Genomic DNA, 19,395 nt, shown 5'->3' with positions numbered 1-19,395 from the left:
CCGTGCGGGCCAGCGGCCGGGCCGGGCCAGCCGCCTAGGACACAGTAAGCTTGGAAGGACGTAAGACTCCCAGCTGAACTGACGTAAGACCTGACTCTCATTGTGTGTCACAGCATCTTAACCCACAAATATTGAATAATTGAAACACTAACCTGTCTATACATATGAATGTTATAAACACATTGTATTTGTCTAATAAATTATGCAACTTTTTTGTGTTCATGGGCTTTCAACATTTTCAAACACTATACAGCTGAATTAGAACAAAAATCAAAGAAGTGGAGGTGTGGCTCAAGTGGTAGGGCCCCAGTCTTGAGCAAATAAACCAAGTGAGAGCATGAGGCCGTGAGTTCAAACCCCAGTACTGGTTAAAATGAAAACCAACACTGACAGGTTTTTTTTTTTGTCTTTTTTCTTTTTTGGTACTGGGGATCAAACCCAGGATGCTGCACTTGCTAGGCAAGCGCTTTGCCACTGAGCTACATCCCAGCCCTGACAGTTTTTAAACTATTTTTATCCATTTATGTTTTTTTGTAATTGTGGATCTATTATAATTATGTTTATTAGCTTATTTTGTGATTTCTCTTCATTCTGCCTCATTTTGAATTGATTACCTTTTAAAATCCATGTTTCCTCTTCTACATTTCGGAATTATATAAATCTACAATGCATGTCTGGTCCCGTGGTGGTGCCATGAGGATTTTAACACACAGACTTACTCAGAACCCAAACTTCACTTAAAGATTCATACTTGGAAGTAACTCAAGGAGTTGGAACTGGTTTGAATTTCATCATACCACCAGCAGTTTTAGTGCTGTTTGATATGTTCTTTCTGTCCTCTACCTAGTTGGGATTTATTTATTGCATTTATTTATTTATGCATTTATTTATTTATTATTACCATTATGATTGCAATGCTGGTGATGGTTATTTATATTGTCCAGTGTTTTCACTCTATACTTTGCCTTTGCTACTTTGTTATGGTACTATTTTTTCTCTTCCCAGACTGCTTTTTTTTTCTTTAGTTTTTCTGAAGTGGGTCTCGGGAACAAACTCATGGGCTCAGGACGTGCTGTTTGGCATTTGTGACCCATGGACAAGCTGAGTGAGCTGGAGATTGCTCCTGAGCAGCTCAGGACGTCTCCCAACCCATCACGGAGGGAAGTGTGGAAGGGGACAGATGCACCCTGCCCACCGCTTCCCACACATGCTCACAGGATGACTGGGGGGTCTCTGTCACCCTTCCAGGTATGTGTATGGACATGAAGAGAAGATTTCAAACTGGAGCCAGGTGCTGGTGGCTCCCGCCTGTCAACCTAGCCACTCAGGAGGCTGAGATCTGAGGATCATAGTTTGAAGCCAGCCCCGGCAGGAAAGTCTGTGAGACATTTCTCCAATAAAAAAGCCAGAAGTAGAGCTGTGGCTCAAGTGGTAGAGTGTTGGCCTTGAGCAGAAAAACAAAGCTTGGGACAGTGCCCAGGCCCTGAGTTCAAGTCCCAGGACCAGCACATTTTTTTAACTGGGTCTCGCACATGGGGATCCTGCTCTCCTCTGCATCCTGGCTGAGTGTACCACTCCTGCACACTTTCCTTCCACATCCCAATTCTCCAACCTGGTTTTGGCTTCACCAAGTTGTAGAGGACTAGTCATTTGTTATGGGAGATTTCCAGGGGACATGTACAAGTCCGTCACCCTCCCTCGCAGGCCCTGCAGACCATGGATGCATCTAAAAGGCTCTGTGCGCTCACTCTTCATAGTTAAGTGAGGTGTTCTGGGCACAGTTCAATCACGAACACTGGATCTCCTGATGTGCACCTGCGGATGTCCTGTCTCCTGACACACCTGCGGATGCCCTGTCTCCTGACACACCCGCGGATGCCCTGTCTCCTGACACACCTGCGGATGCCCTGTCTCCTAGCATGCACTGGGACCCTACACTACAGCACTCTGCCCCTGGCGTTTTGGTGAGCACACTGTTGCTGCCAATTGTGCATGCCGTCTGGGTCGGCACAGTTCTCTTCTGTAACAGCAGTAGGGTTTTGTGATGATAGTCTTATGAAGACATAAGCAGGCCCAAGAAGGGGCCCTGGACCCAACGCCCTGGGCTGGACCTCGGAGGCCTCTGGGGAAGCTGAGATTCCTGGACCAGGCAGGACTGTCGCACCACCAGCCCCGGCTGGCCTCCTCCCCAGCCTCCCGCCGGGGGAGAGGGGCACTCCACCTGGGGTTCCCTGCGGCCCGCTGAGACCAGCACAGGCAGGATTACCATGAGCCTGGAAAGGCAGCCGACGTGTCTGGAACCTTTGGAAGTGATGCCTAGGGCCAGAGGTCAGGATGGCTCTCCCACGTCACAGGGAGCCTGGGCCTGTAGCTGGCACAGCATCCACTGACGCCGTCTCTGCTCTGGAGGGCTCGGCAGGAGGCTCTGCCCTTCAAGGGGGGTGTGGGGTGCTGGCAGGCCCGTAGATTTCAATCCCCGCTTCCCTCTGCTGCAGGCCTGCTCCTTTATGTATCCAGGGGGAATATTTTTCATTATCCTCCCTCTCGATTTAATTAATCCACATCCGTAATGAACCTTGAAATTTCAATTAAACACATCATTACTGATCCGAACTGGTGGTAGATGAAGACTCGTTGCAGACTTGCAGGATGAGTGGCTGGGCGGGGCCAGGGCTGTTCTGGGCTGGGCAAGGCCGCTGCTGGGGGGTCGGACCTGCTGCTTCCCGTCCTTCTGAGCATGCGGTAGAGCCCGTCAGAGGCGGGTGAGGGTGCCCGCATGTCCCCACGATGCCCTGCATGGGCACGTGTGTTGGACTGGCTGCACATGCGGCTCTCGCCCCTTCATGTGTGCCAGTTGACGGGGGTGGCACCAAGTTAGAAGCATTTTTGCAGCTGGGCTATCCATGACGGACCCGTGCCCCATCCACCCTCACTCCCTGCTCTCTCCCACCCGCCTCACCCCCTCTTCCAGCTATTCGCAGCCGCCTCGTCCCAGGCTGGTCCATTCCTCCCGTCCAGGGCACCAGGCTGGTCTACCCCCCGACTGGGGAGGGCCTGTCTCTCTGGGAAGCCTGCTTGTCCAGCCCTGTCAGACCCCCGCTGCTCACCTCCCTACCCCTCTCCCCGCCTCAGTGTCGAGAGTGCCCTTTGCCATTTTCGCTGGGGACAGCGGTTGCCACAGACGCTCCTGCTCTTCCTCTCTGATTCCTCCACTCCACTCTGGAAGGGACCCCCGGCTCTTCTCATGACAGCTTCTATCCCTCCTCCAATACCCTCCTGAGACAAAAGCCGGCAGCCCCCCCTACCCCCACGTGGCCCTCTTGCCCGCGGTGGGGCCTCCCAGGAAGGTCCCGGAGCTTGGTGGCTGCTGCTGTGACTGCTGCTTCTGCTTGGGCCCCAGAGGCCCGGGCGATCCTGCTTCCCTGGCCCCCAGAGTGGGCCCCACAGGGCAGGCCCAGACACTGCCCACCTGCCCCAAGAAGGCCAGGGCTCCACGTCCATCCTTCTCTCTCACCCTGGCCCGGAGGGGACCCATGGGGCAGGAAGCCCAGGGCCAGCGCCTGCCCGGCTCACTCTTGGCTTGAAGCCTGGTGTGACTCTTGGCCCGTGGGTGACTTTGATGGAGGTGATGGGAGAAAACGCATCTGCAGGGAGTTTGGGACTTCCCTTGGGCTTCCCTTGGGCTTCCCTTGGGCTTCCCTTGGGCTTCCCTCTGGCCCACAGGTGGCCAGCGGGGCTGTGCTGTTCCTTGTGGAGATGGCCCTCACCCACACACACAGAGACGTACCACCAACCCACCCACACCGCCTCCCCGCGGGACACACCGTGCCCGGTGAACGGCTGCTGGAGCTCGGGACGGTCAGCTGGGCTCAGCCGCCATCCCTGCACATCCTTCCGGCCTCTCCAGCAGCGCTCCTCAGAGAATGTGACACACCAGGACGTGTGTTTAGGGTCTGCATCGGGTCTCTTCCCCTGAAACAGTGGTGGAGACAGGACGGGTGGGGGGCACTGGGGCGCTCTGCACACCTGGGGAGCCCTGCACGGGGAGAGAGGGTGCAGCACACAGGGCAGCTGTAGAGATGGGGGGCACTGGGGCGCTCTGCACGCCTGGGGAGCCCTGCACGGGGAGGGAGGGTGCAGCACACAGGGCAGCGGTAGAGATGGGGGGCACTGGGGCGCTCTGCACGCCTGGGGAGCCCTGCATGGGAGGGAGGGTGCAGCACACAGGGCAGCGGTAGAGATGGGGGGCACTGGGGCGCTCTGCACGCCTGGGGAGCCTTCACGGGGAGGGAGGGTGCAGCACACAGGGCAGCGGTAGAGATGGGGGGCACTGGGGCGCTCTGCACGCCTGGGGAGCCCTGCCCTGCACGGGGAGGGAGGGTGCAGCACACAGGGCAGTGGTAGAGATGGGGGGCACTGGGGTGCTCTGCACACCTGGGGAGCCCTGCATGGGGGGCTGCAGCACACAGGGCAGTGGTGGCACCCAGGTGCAGCTTTGCTTCAGCACAAAGCAACAGAGACGATGCGTGATGGGCGCAGAAGGATGCAGGTCCATCAACTTTATCTGTAAACACGGCCCGGCCTGCGCTGGGTCTCGGCCAGAGCCACACAGTCCCTGCAGCGCGACAAGCTCATTGTCCTGTAGTCAGGCGTTCACACACACTCAGGGCAACCTGAGTGAACCTGCCTGTGTGTGTGCACACGTGTGTGTGCGTGTGTGTGAGCGCACACACACGTGCCAGTCCTGGGGTTTGAACTCAGGGCCTTGGCCTTTTGGGCTCAACGCTGGTGCTCTAACACTTGAGCCAAAGCTCCATGTCTGGCTTTTTGGTAGTTAATTGGAGATAAGAGACAGACTTTCCTGTCCAGGCTGGCTTTGAACCACGCTCCTCAGATCTCAGCCTCTGAGTAGCTAGGATGACAGGCGTGCCCACCTGTGCCTGGTGACAATGCGGAGACTTCACGTCTGTTAACGTGTGTAGTTATCATAGCAAGAGTAAGGCCCACAGTAATGCACGTGGGAAAGCTGCTACTTTTGTTAAGAATCTAAATGTGCTACATTGACGGAGAAGCGGATCATCGGCTACTGCGAAGGTGTGCACGTGCGTTTGGGGTAATGCTGAGAGCATCACCTCCTTTCTAGACAAGCGTTGCCATCATAAATTATAGCAGATGAACAGGCCCGTGTCACCCCTGCCTGCGGTCTGAGGTCCCCCTGGCACAGAGCCCCAAGCACTGAGGTGCCCCGAACAGTGCCAGGCTCATAGCGGGCTTGAGTGGAAGGGGACGTGGCACACACCACACTGGGAGCACACTTAGTAACATCGGGAAACTGCCCGATTCGGCCCACGTTCGCAGGCGTGTTGCGAGCTGGAGCTCCGGCTTGGCTTGGGAGGCGTCTGAGTCACACTGCGCCACCACGTCCAGGTGTCTGCCACCCACGGTCGAAGGAGCACCGGACACAGCAAGAGCACGCCATCTCCACCCAGGTCTGCGGTCTCATCTGACGACGCAACAGTACTTCTAGATGTTTCTGAGATCCTTTAGTAGAGTAAAGGAGTTTGCATTTTCTTTCTCCCAAGGCCACTGCGGACCGAGGTACTCTCTGGGAGCCGCTCAGACCCTGCGGTGGACCCCTGCTCCCAGGCCTCTCCTCATCCCCCTCCCAGCTCTGTCTCCCCTCAGGGACCCTCGATGAAGCAGCCCCTCCACCCTAGCCCTGCACTCAGGCTGAGTATCAACCATATCCTGGCCCACACGTCATCCTGGCGGGGTGGGGGCCACTTGGGCAGATGCAGAGAACCAGCAGCACACAACAAGAGTGCTCACGGACACAAGCAGCCATTCTGCTGCTCACCACTAGGTCATTACCCAGATCCACGGAGCTCCCCAGGTTGTGATTCTCAGCCTCCCCGGTGACCGGCTGTGCCATCGCCACAAAGACGCACGGGCAGCAGGCATCTCTGGCTCCCTACAGGTGCTGGGCAGCTCCACAGGAAATCTGGGGCCCGTGGCCTCTGCTGGGTGGACAGGCCCCGGCCCGCCTACCCACCACAAGCCCATCTCTGTTTGCTCCTCTGCTCCCTGAGCCAGTGACAGGAGGGAGAGCAGGCAGGAAGGGAGCAGATGTCGAAGAACGCAGTTATCGGCAGGTGCTCTAGGAGTCTCCCGCATGGATGCTGTGTCTGTAGAAGGGGGAGGCGCCAGGGCCTGCGCCAGAAACCACCAGCAGATCTGAGGGTCTGCAGGGAGATGGCTGTCTTCTCTAGTACCTCCAAGCCACACCTGTCTGCCTCAGGCTGTGGTCGTGAGGACAGTGGGAAGAAGTCAGGAGTGAACAGCGTAACATCAACATGTCCTGGCATTCTGATGACAGACTGGGGTCCAGAGACACAGGTTCCACCTGCCACCTGGAGCTGGCCAGAGCGCTTGTGCTGGACATGCAGGGCCAGCGGCGTGAGCTCGGCACAGTAAAAATACTGAAATCACACGCTCCGCAGTGATTGCCGACAGCGGGATTAATGCGCTCATTAAATGACCAGTTACGAGGTGTGGGGTATGAGGGACGAAGCCCTAAGATTCAGAATTATGATTGTGTGAACGGACCCATAGCTCTGATGAATAGATTTGGACATCCAGAAGCAAATTGCCCTGTCTTAATAATTTACTGTATTATTAAGGCGATATTTCAAATCAGCGGCACAGGACTGATTATCCAATAAGTGGTATCGTGACTTTCAAGAGAAAAATCAGGTTAGATGATGTTTTACGTCTTGCGGAGGAGGGTGAGTGCTTCCGAGGTAGATATTTAGCATGCGCATACCAGGTGGTGCCGAGAATTTCTAGGGGTTGAACAGCGGTGAGAAGCTGGAAGGGAAAGATCAGCGGATGAGTGGATGCCACCTTGGCTCTGTGGGAGGTGAGGAGTGGGGACCACGTTTGCAAAGTGATGGGGGCAGGCGCTGGGGAATGAGGGTCTGCAGCCCCCTGCGAGGCTCTGTCCCGTCCACAGGGGTGAGAGGCAGGCGCGCCTCCCCTGCCCAGCGCCGGAGGATGCTGCCGTTCCTACCCATCTCCCCTCGGTCATCACCTGACCCGGGGAGGATGAGAAACACGGGACGAAGAACTGCCTCTTCCCAGCCCGCCCAGCACCTCCCACTGTGGGCAGGTGACAGAGGGCTCCGGCCGAGGCCCTTCCTCTGAGTGGTTCCAGGCCACATGTGGGCACCCACTGCACTGTGAGGAAGGAAGCCCTGAAGTATAAGTCAGACAGAGTCATCACCGCTCACTACAAGAAGCAGATGAGCCCGCGGAGAGACGGCAGCCGCGGGGCGACAGTTCACACAGACACGACAGGACGAGGAGGAAGCTGCGTCCTCTGAATCTGCCAAATTCTGGGGTCCTGCTGCTGGCTGGTGAGGATACAGCGTTTCCAGAAGGAAATGTTCTGGAAGGCACCAGATACCATCACAGTCGGGGCAGTCGTGGGCTCGGCCCGCGGGTGACCTCCAGCGACCCCAGGCTGCGTGGCATGCCACGTCTGCAGGCACCAGACCCCAGGCTGCCCAGGCTTCCTCGCTCCACGTCCACGCTGGCCAGATCTTACAGCTTTAGAACTAGCACTGGTAGTTTAATCTGTGCTTATTTGTTGAGATTAGTGAATGGGGGCCACACAAGTCTGTGAGCCAGCTTGTTAGTTTCTGCAAAAAATAAATAAATAAATCTGGGGTTTGATCAGGGTGCATCAAATTCAGAGACTCGCTGGGGGAGAAAAGCCCTCCATAGAGGAAACTGTCAGTGGCTTGAGAAGCTTAGACATGTCTTGTGGATTTTGGCAAGGATGCTTTTGTGTATCTTCTGTGAGATTTACTCTCAGGGTTGATGGCTTCAATTCCATTCTAAATGCTGTCTTTGGTAAATTTCCCTTTAAAAATAAATGTGTGTGTGCTCACATGGAAGTTCATTCAAGGTTTGTGCGCTGATTTTAGGTTCAGAAGGTTTGTCAGATTCACTGTTACTTATCATAGTTGGCCTTTAATTTATTTTAGATGTAGAGGTCTGTGAATAATTTTCCAGAGGCCACCTTATTTCATATTTTTCTTAATGGTTTCTGGTTTTGATAATAAACTAAGAAAGCCATCTTGACCTCAGGATGGTAGGACAAGTCTACTCACTCTAATTAGGCTTTCTACGACCAAATAGTGTAACACATAGAACTGCCCCTTTTCAAATGGATTTTTTTTTCAGTTTAAGAGTGTTTCACTTTTTCTGCCTAAACAAACTACTCATTCTGACAAGGTAAAGAAAAGTCTTCTTGGAATTTTTATCGGTATGGCAGTAGATCCTATTTAAGAATTATTGTCAGTTTTACAGCACCCACATTTTCCATTCATGTACATTTTACATTTATTCAGGTCTCTGGATCATTTATCTTAACATGTGGTTTTAAGAAAAGTGGGGAATTAGATAAAGCAAGAACAGCAGAATGTTGATACGTATTGACTGAATGACGGCTCGGGGCATCCATTATTACTCCATTTTCTTGACTCTGGCATGCATTTGAAAATCACCAATGTGAACTTAACACACACACACACACACACACACACACACACACACACACACACAGCACGTCTACCTCCTGACCTAGCCCTTTGCTTCTGAATTGTTCTGCTTATTGGCAGAGAACAGGATTTTTCTCAACACACGCTTGATGCTGTTATACTGTCTTTATGAGCCATAAAACCAGCAAAGGTTGAATGCCCCCCTCCGCTCATTGATTTGTATAAATGGAACACAAAAATTCCTGAGTGCTCTTCAATAATTCATGGGTTTACACACATGGACGTCCACTCTGGTGCATCTCACGGAGATGGTTGCTGTGGCTGGACAGCTCCTGGGACTGTCCCAGTGAGCGCAGAGCAGGGCCCAAGGCACCTCTCACCACCTGCGGGACGTGATGGTGCCGCAGTGTGGCTGCCCGCGGGCCCCCAGAGTGCCACGCCGGCCCCTTGTCCAGTCCTGAGAAAGGACCATCTGGGGGCCGGCACTGTGCTGCTTGGGGTGTCCCTCCGCCATCCTGGCGGCTGTCACTCTAGCAGGGTCTGGGAAGGCCAGTAGGTCCCTGCTGCCTCCGGTCATACCTTGAATGTCGGGGATTTCCATCGAAGTCGGTGCCGGGACCCTGGTTTGTGCCTCAAGGGCGGGACCCCCATGCTGGCACCGGCCAGCCCATGCTCTGCTGGCTTCTTCTTCGGGTTATGGTGTGGTCTCGGGAGGAGGTGTGAGAGCCTCTCTCTTGTTGTATCGGAAGTTTCTATTGCAATACACACCTTACAGGACAGTTGTGAGAACGCACACACACGGGGTTTGTGCAGAGTTTGTACTTGTTGTGCGTGGCAGGGTATTTTCCATTCTTGAGCGCTGTGGTTTGGCACTGAGTGGACGCCACTTACCCTGGGCACGTCAGGGGGTGGCGTTGGGAAAGCGCAGAGGCGGAAGTTTCTCTAGACCACGTGGCCCTGACTGACCTCGGAGAGGCCCTTCTCATAGAGCGGGCTGGCCGGGGCTGCAGCAGGCGTCTGTTGCAAAGGGAAGGTTAAAGCAGGGTTCTGTCACCCAAGCTGAGGGCAGCGGCCGGCGCGCTGGGCAGAGCGCTTCTCGCAGGCTAGGGAGATCTGCAGGACCTGTGACTGCCCGAGCCTCCTTTCTCAGGTGATTTTGGAGAAGTCAGGAAGAGGTGCAGGAAATGGGAGCAAGAGGTCAGGAGGCCCTGGGGTGAGAGCCGTGTTTTAGAGGAGGAAGAGCTGATGGAATGCGACTATTCGCAAATACACACACTCACTAACCTCTCTCTCCACTGTGGGTTTGTGCGTGGCCTCTTCACACGCTTATACCACTTTTATTTTGATACAACAGAATGCAGTAACGTGGAAATGCTTGGCACAGCGCCAGCCAGGTTAAGACACGGAACGTTCACCATGCCTCCAACAATTCTCTCATTTTGTTCTTTCCCAGCACATTTCTAACTTCTATTTTCTTGTTGCCCTATAATTATTTCCACAGCTTTAAAAAGATATGTTTCCCACAGAAATTTAAAATCAAAGTACCGGACATGAATCCACCACTATCACGGCACCGACTTCTTTGCCTATTGTAAGGACCTCACACGCTCCTCTTAGTCTGTCATTTGCTTTTAATTCCATCAACTCTCCTGAAGTCTAAAAGATATGGAGATCCCATATGTCAACATTTATGGACTGAATTTCATCTCCTGATTCTGAAGACCTTCCCCACCCTAGAATTTGCTTAAATTCTATTTTGTTGTAAAGATGCTGTCAGGAGGGGCTGCAGTCCCATGAGTAAGGTAATGAACACGCTTCTGGTCAACTCTGTTACCCCCACCTTTGTATTTCTCCCCCGCCAAGCTGTACAGTTCATTTCCAACATCGCTTTCTTGTATCACTGTTGCATTGGCTCACCCTTTGTCCTTGTTTCACCATTTTGTTATTCCCCTTCCCTTCCCCAAATCAGATAAACATATATAAAATGCACGGTACCAAAATAAAAAACAGTGACCACTGCGGATAAACCCAAGGGAAAAAGAAAAAAATAAAGAAGAAAGAAATAACTCGATATAGTATATTTACGGCAACAAGGTCAACAACAACAAAAGAGACCTCTTGTTTCCATATCTTGGAGTTCCTTTCAATTAGCATCATTTTATATGGTCATATGTACATAGCTTTTGGCCTATTGTGATCCTCTGCTAGGACTATCCTAGACATATACAAGACATATCCTAGACATTACAAACCAGGGAAACGACAGAGCCTATATTTCTTTGGGTCTGGCTTACATCATTTAATATGATTTTTTTCCAAGTTGTTCAATTTCCTTACGAATGGGGCGATCACATTGTTTCTGATGGAAGCAGAGAATTCCACTGTGTGTGTGTGTGTGTGTGTGTGTGTGTGTCACATTTTCTTGATCCATTCATCTATTGGGGGGTATCTGGGTTGGTTCCATATCTTGGCTAAGGTAAATATTGCCGCAATGGACATGGTTGTGGTGGTAGCTTTAATATGGCCTTGCTTGGAATCATTTGGGTAAATGCCCAGGTGTGGGATTGCTGGGTCATAGGGGAGCTCTATGTAGTCTTTTGAGGAACCTCCATATTGCTTTATTAGAGTAGCTGAACAAGTTTACACTCTCACCAATAGTGCAGTAGCATTCCCCTTTGGCCACAACCCTGCCAGTATCTACTATTTGTTTTCTTGATATTGGTCATTCTAACTAAGGTAAGGTGCAATTTCAATGTGGTTTTGATTTGCATTTCTTTTATGGGCAGCAGTGTTGAACATTTCTCCATGTGTCTATTGGTCATTCTTATTTCCTCTCTAGAGAAGTCTCTTTTTAATTCTTTAGCCCACTTATTAATGGGATGGTTGTTTCTTTAAGGGTTTGTTGATGGGGGGGGTTAATTTTTTGAGCTCTAGGTATATTTTTTATATGAGACCCTTGTCTGTTGTATGGCTAGTAAAGATCTTCTACCAGTCTGTGGGCTTTCTATTTATCTTGCTAGTATGTCCTTTGCCATGCAGAGACTCTGCAGTTTAATGTGATCCCATTTATCCAGACTTTCTTTGATTTGTTGTGTTTCTGAATCTTTATTTAGGCAGTTTCGACCTGTGCTAAGGAGCCCTAGTGTATCCCCTATTCCTTCCTGTAATATTTTCAGGGTCTCTGCTCTTGCCTCAAGGTCTTTGATCCATTTAGAGTTGATTCTACCACCCTAGAATTTTCTTCTGCAGTGGTTATAATTAAACAAATGGGGAAGTTATTCATCAGGAATCTGTTTTGAGTATGCTATGAATGGGAATCTAAGTTTTTCAAATGGGAAATCTATTTTCCCAATACTACATATTAGATGGTTTACATACTGACCTAAAACACATTTGTCAGCTGACATGTCATTTTGCAGTACATTTGCCAATGTCAGTCTCATTGATCGGTGTCTGTACGTTTTTACTAGTGTCTAATTGACCTGTTGAATACTACTCTATAGTTTGATTTATGGGAGGTGGGCACTGTCAGACAATTTTCTTGCTAATTTTTCTGCACTTAGGATTCTCTGAGTCTTATATCAACTTTTCAAGTAAAGCACTCCTTTGTAACATCAATTGGAACTGGGTTGAATTTCATGCAGAGTCTGGGAAGACTTTACAGCTTTACCTACTAAAATATCTCTGCAAACAAGAAAGGTTTCTGAACCGAGCCCCAGGGTGGCCGCCAGGAAAATGGTGTGCTTTCCTCCAAATGGCCCCGGGATGCTCTTGTTAAGTGTGCTGCTGGGTAACTGATGCCTTTTCTTCCAAAGATGAGCACGCTGAGTGCTGCAGGGAGCTTGGCCTCCTGCAGAGCCAAATCCTCAGGCTGAGGGTCACCTCCTTGTGTAAGCAGGAAATTCTAGCCTAGGCTTCTGAGAAGCACCCCGGTCACGCGGTCACCCCAGGGCCCTAGTTAACCTCACTAACCTCTTTCTAACCCTGTCTGCCAACATAGTCACCTTCTGCAGGCTGGGATTCCCACGTGGAGACGGTCGCTCTTCCCCTCACGAGCTCTGACGACGTCCCTGTGACTCCCTGGAGCTGCCTGTGTGTAATGACATCACCGTGAAGTTCATCCCTCCATTCTTACACTTGGCTGTTACGTCTTCAGAGTGCACCCCGAAGGGCCATGTGTTGAAGCTAGGCTGGATTGAGAGGTGGTGTTAGCTTTAGGAGGCGGGGCCTGGAGAGAGGAAGTGAGGTCGCTGGAGGTGTGGCTTGACGAGGCAGTAGAGGAGAAGGCCCTGCTCCTGGCCTCTTGTTTCTTTGTCTTTCTCTGCCACTCGGCTACCACAGAAGCAGCGTCGGCCCAGCGCCTGCTCTTGACCATGATGTACTATGCAGCAAAAATCACGTGGAGCTCAGTAGCCACGGACTGAAGTCTCAAGACTGAGCCAGGGGGACGCACTTGTTCTTTAACTTGACTCTCTCAGACGTTTTATGCTAGTGATGGGAAGCCGACTGACTCACACATTCTAAGCAACGTGATGGTGCACAGCCTTGTGAATAAGGACGAAGGGCCTCTGCAGTGTGTCCGTGCCTCACAGACCCTGAAGATGAGCCAGAGGGTGTGAGGAGCCCGCGGACTTGGTCACCCTCGGGCTGCTCAGCTGTGTGAGCCTGCACACTGGCTCAGAGAGCTGTAGCTGACTCCATTTCCCCTGCCCAGAGAAGCCAGACCTGGGGTGCAGCTGTCCTGCTGGGTGCTGACAGGGCTCCACCTCACTGGAAATCGCTTCACACTTCCTGCTGCTCTTCCAGATTTTGTGCCAGCATTGCCCAAACCAATCTTGCACAGGTGACCACGGTTTACCTGTGATAGTCCTCCGCTAATCACCCTCCATGGGCTGCACACATTCTGTGCTTCAGGCTGACCCAAGCCCTGATTTGACTCTGAAATTAGAGCTCCATTAGTTTCTCTGAAGTAAATTTCCATGAGCATAATAATAATCCACTACCATATAATAACCACGCTGCAGGAGCTGTGTGCCTACAAAAGCAAGCACCTGCCAGGGCATCTTTGGTCACGTTTGTAACGGCAACCCTTCTGGCCAGTGGGCGGAGGCTTGTGCCCTGGACTGAGCAGATTCTGCAAAACCAGGGGAACTTATGCCACCGCGGGGCCTGCTTTCTTCTGTCTGTGACAAATGCTTCCAACCACCTGCTCTCCACACAACGTGTTGCTCGCTCAGTATTTTCTCTGGCATTTTCTTTTCTTTTTTTTGGGGGGGTCCGGTCGTGGGGCCTGAACTCTGGGCCTGGGTGCTGTCCCTCAGCTCTTCAGCTCAAGGCTAGCGCTCTACCACTTGAACCACAGCGCCACTTCCGGTTTTTTTCTTTTTGCTTATGTGGTGCTGAGGAATCGAACCCAGGGCTTCAGGCATGCAAGATAAGCGCTCTACCACTGAGCCACCTTCCCAGCCCTTCTCTGGCATTTTCAACTTCCAGAGATTTCCTCTGGTGGAGCTTTAGGCTGTCCATGTTCTTCAAACTACAAGAACAACTGAGATTTGGTTAGCAGGCCTGTGTGTGTGATTTGGTCCAGTTTTCCTGATCATCGCCAGTTTTGACCTTGGACAATCTCAAGCTTCCGTGGCTGTCAGTCAACAGCCATTCCAAGATTCCTAGAGGGCTTTCCTGGACCGTGTGGCCCCAAGCCACAGCTGACACCAGGTGGACAAGCGGCCTCCGCACAGCTGAATGAACAGAAGGCCTGGAGGGACTGGCCACAGCTCAAGTTCAAGGTCATGGGGCCACCACACCAGGTCTCTTCTCTGGCAGATCACCAAGGTGTGGCTGGAGATGGCCTGGCTAGAGCACTCAGGTGAGAAGCATGTGCTCCAGGTTACTTGTCCATAACTGAGCTGGAGTGGAGCCAAACCTCTGGCAGGTTAGAGGGCTAGCGCCAGGCCTGGAGTCCCACCTGCAGCAACTGAGGTCTGACCCGTCCACCCCAAGGTCTCATCCGCAGCTCCCAAGGCCCCATCTTCAGGTCCCTGGGTGTCAGTTGGGGTCCCCGGAGGTCTTACTTGTTTCCTGGGATCTCACCGACAGTGGCCTGCACCCTGCGGGCAGTCCCAGGGCCGGCCTGGGCTTCCTGCAGGTCCAACTTGGTACTGAAGTCCCACTTGCAGTCCCCAGGTCCCGTCTGGGGTCCTGAGGTCTCACGTTTTTGGGATTTCCACCATCACTTCCTGACTGGGAAGCCAGGGTTCCCAAGGCCCCCTGTGGCTCCCAAAACCTCATCTGCAGTGTTCTGGCTTCTGAACTGGAGGCGAAGTCCAGGTCCTACCGCAGTCTGCAGTGCTCCCCACGCCTGGCAGTGCTCCATCCACCACCCATCCCCAGTGCTTCACAGTGCTTCACAGTGCTCCCCACGCCTGGCAGTGCTCCGTCCACTACCCATCCCCAGTGCTCCCCACGCCTGGCAGTGCTCCATCCATCCTCCATCCCCAGTGCTCCCCACGCCTCGCAGTGCTCCGCCCATCCCCCGTCCCCAGTGCTCCCCACGCCTCGCAGTGCTCCGTCCACCACCCATCCCCAGTGCTCCCCACGCCTCGCAGTGCTCCGTCCACCACCCATCTCTGCACCCCCAACGCCTCGCAGTGCTCTGTCCATCCCCCATCCCCAGTGCTCCCCACGCTTCGCAGTGCTCCCCACGCCTCGCAGTGCTCCCCACGCCTCGCAGTGCTCCGCCCATCCCCCATCCCCAGTGCTCCCCACGCCTGGCAGTGCTCCATCCACCACCCATCCCCAGTGCTCCCAGTGCTTCACAGTGCTCCCCACGCCTCGCAGTGCTCCGCCCATCCCCCATCCCCAGTGCTCTCAGTGCTGCTCAGTGCTCCCCATGCCTTGCGGTGCTCCATCCATCGGCCATCCTCTGCACACCCTTCCCATCCCTGGAGCAGTGAAGATGGGCTGAGTGACTCTTGCATGCATGTCTTCTCTACAGCATATGTACTGTTTCTAGAACCATCTGCTTATACAGGGGTGGAGAACGCTGGCCCAGAACATCAGTGGGTACACGACAAGATAGATATGTGTGCTCCTGCTGGCTGCCCAAGGCTGTCTGCCTGCACTGATACTTTGTATGTCCCAGAAATGATGTAATAATTACCCAAATGGCTCTCGGCAGGAAAACCGATTCCTGTCCCTGCATTGGTCCTCAGTGTTAACCAATGGGCCGGTGTGTGTCTCCAGATCTGGTAATTGGGACAGCATCAAATGAACACTCCGTATGTCAGTCCTAAGCACACACGGCAGCCTAGTGTCATATCAAGGTCACTGATTTCATTTAAAGAATCCCAGAGGGCACCTGACCTCAATTTTTATAATTTCCTCACTGAAACTCAAGAGCAACTTCCTCGCTGTTCCCTATTATCCCTTTGTTGCTCAGAAAAGTTAAAGTTTAAATGGCAATTCTCTCCAGAATTTGATATCTGCCCCCAAACATTCTCAGTTTAATTGCTAACTGATTCTTTAGAAAATTGAATCGTATATTACATGGTTGCTATGCGCTGATGGCCGGGGAGAAGCTGGCAGAGGCCTCGGCAAAAGTTAACAATGTCTGTTTCAAGCTGTGAGCGCCTTATTGGAAGAGTTTCTAGCTGAGGTTTTCCTTCCTTTAGTTTTTTCCATTTCTTCTTCTTCTTTTAATTTTTCACATGTGAGCCCTGAGCTGGCTCTGTATTAAACTAGGATTACCGCATGCAGAATCCCCCGCCCCAGGGGCTTTCCCTGCTTACCTTCCCATGGGTTGATAAGGAACAGGACTGCTAATGTGGGCAAAGCCAGAAGAGGCGGCTGAACACCGTGGCTCATGCCTGCGGTCCTAGCTACTCAGGAGCCTGAGAGCTGAAGACTCCTAGCTGGAGCCCTGGCAGCAAAGTCTGCGAGACTCTTGTCTCCAATTACTGAGCAAAAAGCCTGCGGTGGAGGGGTGGCTCAAGTGGTAGAGCAGCAGCCTAGAGCCAAAAAGCTACGGGAGAGTGAGGCTCTGGGTTCAAGCCCCAGTATGGAGACACACCCACAAAAAAGGAACTTCAAAGTGAGGCCTGGAGCCGCTCCTGCTCCACTGTCTAGCATAGGAGAGGCAGGGACAGAAGGTGGCCATCCCCGGGAGCCAAGGTCTGCCTGTGGGTACAGGCCTTGTGCCTTCGTGGTCTCTGATTCCACACAGACAAGTGTCAGCTACTGGTGGGAGAGATGCCGGTGCTGCACCAAGGCTGGGAAGGGAGGGCAGAGGCTGGACAGCACACCAAGCTGACCCAGAGTGGACCTGGGCTCGCTCTTCCCTCAAGCAGACCTGTCACTGCTGCTTCCAAGTTAAAAACTGGCCATTGCCAGGCAAGTTGGGAGGTGGTGCCCAGCACGGCACTCCAAAAAGACAGCGCCAGCCAGCGCCACCTTCCCAAGAACGCGACTCTGCCTCCTGCTGCCAGCGGCGGGCTGGTCGCTGCTTGCTGGGATGGAGGCCCCGGAGCCCGCAGAGTACAGCCAGGGCACAGGTGCTGGCACACAAGGGCAAGCCAGGGAGCTTCCCAGAAAATGAGCGGGAAAATGCCTGGGGAGTGGCAAGGCCTCCCTAGATGCCCACACACCGGCCACGCCTGCCTCCTCCAGCCCCACGATGCCATGCCCGCCTCCTCCAGCCCAGGCCCGCCCAGGACCACGTGTCACCTGCAGGTTAGTCATGACCTCTGGAGGGTCATGCTTAGGATGACAGGAGGCCCCCGTGTCCCGGTGCTGGCCTCTATATCCCCCACTGGCCCTGCCGCGGACCGGGTTCTGTCGGGACGACGGAGGACACCTAGGGGAGGAACCTGGAATAGGATGGGGAGATGGCAAACAGACAACTCACACACAAGAGGAGTGGATGCTGAGTGCTGAGTGTGATTTAATGCAGAGGATAACAAACTTTTATAGCAAAAAGTCTCCATAAGAAAGGGCAAAAGGTTACACAATCTTGCTACAGGGCTTCATTCTTGGATGGTCACCAGCTGGTCGCCTGAAAGGGCAAAAGGTTACACAATTTTGCTGCAGGGCTTCATTCTTGGGTGGTCACCAGCTGGTCGCCTGAAAGGCACTTGTTTCCGGCTTATCTTTAAGAAATATAATGGGTTTCGACGTTTGTCACCATCTAACCATTACCTTATTTCTATAGAGGCCTTAATTGTCCCATAAGATCTTTCCTGTTCCTTCTTTTATAGTAAGGTTACTGAGGCCTAGATCTAGCAAGTCTCTTAGTAAATGAAAGAGAGTAACAGGAAGTTCTTTCTCCTAAGTAGTTATCTCAGCAATTGCCATACATTCTTTCTGTTCTAGCAGCCTAGAGCTTCTTGCAAATCTCTTACAAACAATTTCTTCTGCTGAAGTGACTTTGTGAAACCCCAATACTTTTATATTTGCTTATGGCTTGTCTACTAGCCTCCATAAGAGGGGTTTCAGGGTAGCACTTAACTCTGGTGAGTTAGTCATATTTTTAAGACACTCATCAGATATTGGAGTCGTCAACACTCTTAAGAAAGAGCTTTGAATAAGGGAAAGTTGACAATGAGTAAGTACAAAGAGCAGTAGAAACAGTAAAAGATTAATAGGCACTCTTATATAGTGAGGAAAAGAAAGGCAGAAACACATCTTTCCCAGGGGTTTGCCAGCCTTTCCAGGAGTAGGCCTCTTTGAAGCCCCATTCTCCGAGGTAGACTTCGGTGAAGTCCCAAAACTCAGAGATAGGTCTCTGAAGCCCCTATCTTGGTCTGATAGATGGTTTCCCATGCTAAGCAGACTGGAGTAGGCGTGGCATGGCCCCCCATCTCTTCTCTGGTCAGACTTTCTCTTTCCGCTCCTAGGATCAAACTGTATTATCTTCCTGGTACCCCTGGCCTCCATCCTGACCCTCCAAATCCTTAGGCTGCCCTGCCCACAGTGTCTGAAGCGCCCCCGATCTGCTCCGCACACGCCTGTCATCCTGGACGACCCCGAATGTCCCCCCTGCGTTGCTGGCCTCGCTGTCTGCCAGGCGTTCGGCCGGCCCTGGGCTGATGGATGTCTGTCCACCCTGGAGTCAGCTTCCCGTCCACGTGACTGTCGCCATTCCTGCGATGTCTCCGGAGGAACCTGAAGCCATGCTCACCGGCTTTGACCCAGGGACCTGAAGCCGCGCTCACCGGCTTTGACCCAGGGACCTGAAGCCGCGCTCACCGGCTTTGACCCAGGGACCTGAAGCCGCGCTCACTGGCTTTGACCCAGGGACTCACTGCTCGCAGGGCAGGTGTCAGTGTGGGGCCTTTGGGCCAGGCCCTGCCCTGCAGGCGTGAGTTCTCACCGCAGCCGCGTGCCCCTTGCGGTCAGCTCCATCCCCTGCGGCCTCCTCGCCAGCTCTGTGCACCTCTGCACACCCACCGTGGCCATGCAGCCAGTGCGCGCAGGTGTGACCTCTCATGTCAGGGGCCTCCCCGTGGCCGCTCAGACAGCTCCACACAGGCCTTGTCACGTGAGGGGGCCCTGGAGGGGGGGCAGCCAGCAGCAGTTCACACCCCAGGATTTGTTTCTCTCCTCCTGCATCCATCTCGGAACCCCGTCCATCCTTGGGACCGCGGCCCCAGTGAGTGACCTGCTCCTGAGCCGCAGGCTCAGGTGCCGTCCCCAGGGCCTGTGTGACATCTTGGCTCTGGGGACCCAGGGCCGGCTCTGCCTCTGGCTGCTCTGCTGTGCCTAATGCTCCAGCGTGGAAGGGGCAATGCTCGGATGGAAGGGCTCAGAGCCCCTGAGTGCCCCTTGGGTTCCT

Source organism: Dipodomys ordii, unplaced genomic scaffold (assembly GCF_000151885.1).
Source record: "Dipodomys ordii isolate 6190 unplaced genomic scaffold, Dord_2.0 Scaffold238, whole genome shotgun sequence".
In the NCBI taxonomy this organism is placed as follows: domain Eukaryota; kingdom Metazoa; phylum Chordata; class Mammalia; order Rodentia; family Heteromyidae; genus Dipodomys; species Dipodomys ordii.
The sequence above is the reverse complement of the archived record's forward strand: the minus strand, read 5'-3'. Positions refer to the sequence as shown.